This window comes from Heterocephalus glaber, unplaced genomic scaffold, assembly GCF_053883595.1.
Source record: "Heterocephalus glaber isolate CG9 unplaced genomic scaffold, H.glaber_assembly_v1.0 deba00000621, whole genome shotgun sequence".
Classification (NCBI taxonomy): Eukaryota; Metazoa; Chordata; class Mammalia; order Rodentia; family Bathyergidae; genus Heterocephalus; species Heterocephalus glaber.
The window spans coordinates 22,756,179-22,760,724 of NW_028258153.1; the positions used below are offsets into that span (position 1 = coordinate 22,756,179).

The 4,546-nt window shown below is 42.5% G+C and overlaps 1 pseudogene; it reads right to left on the reverse strand.

Annotated features, from left to right (window-relative positions):
* Positions 1–997: 997 nt before the first annotated feature.
* Positions 998–1,492, reverse strand: LOC101702204 (golgin subfamily A member 7 pseudogene; annotated as a pseudogene).
* Positions 1,493–4,546: the final 3,054 nt, after the last annotated feature.

Genomic DNA, 4,546 nt, shown 5'->3' on the forward strand with positions numbered 1-4,546 from the left:
AGTCTATGAATCATAATGTTTGGCAGTAGGGTTAAAAATTAGCAATATACAGTATCATTCCTATCAAATTTCTCTCTCATAAGTTGTAACAAAACTATGGTTACAATATGTATTACACTTGCTTATACACACTCAAGGACACAGCAAAGACATTTATGTGTTCCATGGTTTAGCACCCACTTTATTATGCTTACTTATTTGTGTAATGAATAAGCAATAGGTAATGCAATAATATAAAAATATCCAAAGAAATTAACTGGAAATTGCATTAAATACTGCTTCAATTAGGAATAGTTGCTATAATGAGACAAATCACATTATACATTATTTTCTTCAATGAGCTTTGGTTTGAATCAATCTTAGGATCTGAATCATAGCAAAATGTGTAGTTCTTTGAAATCTGGGAGCTGTACTAGAAAGACCACAGATGTACATACTCCCACCTGGAACAAAGCCTTTTATCAACTTAGGGCAATAAGAACAAACACTGGCTAAGACAGGACTTGTTGAAGTCAAAAGCCACCCTGGGAACTGACCTGAGGAATAAAGTGGCACTGGTGCAGGTAAGAAACAAAACTGCATTGGCTGACCAACTGGATATTTTACTAGATGGCTTTGAATTTAAAAAATGAAATGCTTCATTGTGTTTTCTCAGAAATTAATCAAAAGATTACAGGGCCAGGGATTTAGCTCAGTGGTGGTGCCGCCTCCCTCGAAAGTGGAAGGTCCCAAGTTCAATCCCCAGTACCAAAAAAAAGATTAAAGAGTCCTATCCAATTTGGAGACACAAAGTGGATGCTGAGTGACTAGAGGTCACCTCAGGCATGAAATTTTAGAAAGTTAGTCCTTGGAGTAAGTGGCACCATGACTCTGGCAGCAGATACAAAGCAATGATGCTCTGGAGAGGAGGTTAGGGACACTCTGCAATCAGTCAGTGGACAGATGAGGGTCCCAGCAGGAGGTGGGATCTTTAAATTGATGATTTATCTTCCACTGCTCATGCCTCTGCCTTCATAAATGGTAATTTCAATAACTTGAAGTCCTCCCTCATGGGGTCTGTTAAGAGGAGGCCTTGGGGAGCATATATCTTCTCATTCTGTTCTTGAATATATTTGGAGACTTTCTTCAGAACCTTCTCATAATGTGTTTCCATGCATAAGAAGATGGTGTCTGCTATTAAATAAGCCAAACAGCCTTTAAGATAGGATTGACCCCCAAGCTTCTCTGCCTCTGCATAAAGGTTATTCAGAGTTTGCACAGTTTCTTCAAACTGCCGCCTATCAATCCTGTTCTCCAGCTCCTCGGGGAACTTGGTCTGGAACTGGCAGTGTGTGCCACTGCTGTAGTCTCACTGGATGAACACTTTTCTGGACACTGGCGGCTGCTGTGGTCTCCAGGTGAGGACCCCTCGGCTGGGCCGCCTCCTCTGCCCTCCAGCTGCTAGTGCACCACCCGGTTTTTTCTTTTTTGAGACAGGGTCTCCCTGTCTAGTTCAGGCTTAACTCACTATGTAGCCCAAGTTAGCCTCGAACTTGAAGTGATCCTTCTGCCTCATCTTTGAGTGCTGGGATTTCAGGAGTGTGCCACCATGCCAGGCAGAAACTATCATCTTATCCAAGTCATGAAGATTTATGTTTGTGTTTTTTCCCGGGTTTCATACTTTTAGCTCTTACATATATGCTTTGGACCCATTTTAGGTTAATTTTGTGTATTGTGAAGGTAGAAACCCAAGTTTATTCTTTTGTGTGTAGACATCTAGTGGTCTCAATATTAAAAAACACTGTTCTTTCAATATTGAATTTTCTTGGCTTCCTGGTTGATGTAAATGTTATTTCTGCATTCTAAATTATTGCAGCCAGGTGTGGTAGCACATGCCTATAATCCCAGCACTCGGGAGGCTGAGGCAGGAGGATCACAATGAGTTTGAGGCCAGCCTGGACTCCATAGTGAGTTCAAAGCCATCCTGAACGACATAGTGAAACCCTGTCTCAAAACCAAACCAAACCAAACCAAACAAACAAACAAAAAAAACTATTGCATTTGCTTATATCCCTATCTCTCCTGCTTGTGGCAGTAGGACCATTGCGCTCTAATGTTGCAGAATCCAAGAGACAGGAGAGACCAATGGGAAAGAGGAGGACTTTATTTTAGGTGAACTCTGGCTCAGTGCACTAATGTCCAAAGGAAGAGTCGTGAACAAAGAAAAGTTTCAGTTTTTATACATATGGTCAAAAGGAAGTGGTTTTTTCAGTGATGTAAATAATCTTATAAAAATAGGACAGGGGCAGACAGTTTTGTAACTTAGCCTTGCAAGGCTTTGGTGTACAGAGCCTTATGAATCATATGAAAACAGAGTGTCATAAACTTTGTTTACAGGACATAGTTGTCAATTTTACGTGTACCAGAACATAGAGTTACAGCTATAAGGAGGGGGATGATCTGAGGGGAGAAGGACTGCCCAAGGCTGGGAAAAGCTTGTTTTTCTGCTTCATTCCCCGCTTTGATGCTTCCTATAACAAGTTTTAATAGAGAGCATCATCATTATCATCATCATTATTATTTTTGTCACAAAGTGGTGGTTTCCTATTGAGCAGCGGTTGGTACTTGATTAAGGCCATCACTTGAGTGGTGGTGTGTCTGTCCATTAGAGCCTCTATAGCCAACTGAATGTTTTTCATAAGGAGGGTTAAGAGGTAAGGGAGAAGTATAACAAAGAGGATAGAGACTTATGTTGTCATTGTGATTCTATGTTAACCCTCAAGCTTCAGCCGTGCATAAACTGGTCAGCTTCTAGAGTGACCAGAGCAGGACTGTTGTTTCTGGTGGCATCCTGATCTCTTTGCAGGATGAGCTGGTTCGGGTGGTCTGCATCCTGCTGGCTGGTCATTTGGCTTGGGCTGTTGGCTTTAGCCAACCGTGGTAGATCTAAGACACAGTTCCTGCGATTTTAATAGCAGTGGGGGTGGATAAAATTACAACATGGTGCCTATCCCATATGGGCCCAAGGTGGTTGAATTTCATTTCTTGACCCAAACAGAGTCCCTGGGTTTGAAGGGATGTATTGGGTCTGCCAGACTTATAGGCATATTTTTCTTGCACCCAGCCATGGATATCTTGTATGGTCATTCTCAAAATCTGCATTTGTCTCCTTAGGGACAATTCCCCTACTTCATAAAGATTACCCTTAATTTTACTTACAACTGGGGACAGCTGGCTTAATAGAATCTCATAAGGGGAATACCTAGTTTGTTTGGTGGGGCTGTACCTAACTCAGAAGAGGACCATGGATAGGACTTGATCCCATCTCAAATAGGTTTTTGACAATATTGTTTAGCAATTGTTTGAGTATCTGGTTTAAGCGCTCTATTTTTCTTGGGTTCTGTAGCTGGTAAGCCATGTAAAGCTTTTATTTTATCTTTAACATCTGTGTGAGCTCTTGGCTCTTGAGCTCTTGACTATGAATGCTGGTCCATTGTCTGACCCTAAGGTCAAGGGTAGTCCAAATCTTGGGATGATGTCTCTTAACAGCACCTTGTCACCTCCTGTGCCTCTCTTGTTTAGGTGGGGAAAGCCTCAACCCATCCTGAAAAGGTGCAGATAAGCACCAACATATATTGTTGATAGCCTCCCACAGGAGGCAGTTCAGTAAAGTCCATAAGTAAGTTTTTACATAGGGTGGCACCTGTTTCCTGGAAACTCAGGGGCTGGATGGGACCTTGTTTTGGGCACAGGTTAGGCATTGTTCACAAATAGCTGGAGTGATAGTGGTGAGCCATGGCACATAGAAACACAGAAATGTGGTCTCTAGTGCCATGTTTCTCATGTGAGATCCCTGATGGAATTGTTTTATGAGTCTGGGGTGCAATGCTTTGGGGATGGGTAGCCTTTTATCAGACAACTTTTATCACCCCCCCCCGCCCCGCCCTTTACATATTCTCTAGCTTCTTGGGAAAACCAGCCTCTTTCATCTGAGGAGTAGCTTGGAGTCTCTGGGAGAGGAGGCTCCGGGATGAGGGGCATAGCCAGGGCCCTTCTTTTGGGTTGGGGGGCTGCCATAGCAGTCCACTTCACTTCTCTGATTTTTGGTTTCCCCTGGGTTTTTCCAGTCTATTGTTGCCCCTTGCAGTGTATAATAGCCACTTTCTTTGGGGCTCATACTGCACCTAGTAGCTGTAAAATTTTTTCTTTGTGCTTTATTTTTTCCTCTAGCAGTCAAAGTCTTTTTTCCTTATATATGGCCCCACGTAATGCAATGTTGTAAAGGGATGTTTAGATTCAGTACAAATGTTAACTTGTCTTTTTCCAGTAAAAGAGCCCTTGTTAAGGCTCTTAGCTCTGTTTTTTGGGCTGAGGTTCTGGTGGGCAGAGGCTGGGCCTCTACCACAGAGTCTAATGTCAACATTGCATATCCTGCCCTTCAGAACCCTTCCAACACAAAATACTTCCATTTGTGAAATGTTTGCTATCTGGATCTCTTAGGGGATGACCTGTGAGATCTCCCTGGCTCAAGAATACTTCATCTAGGATTTCCATACAATCATGAAGG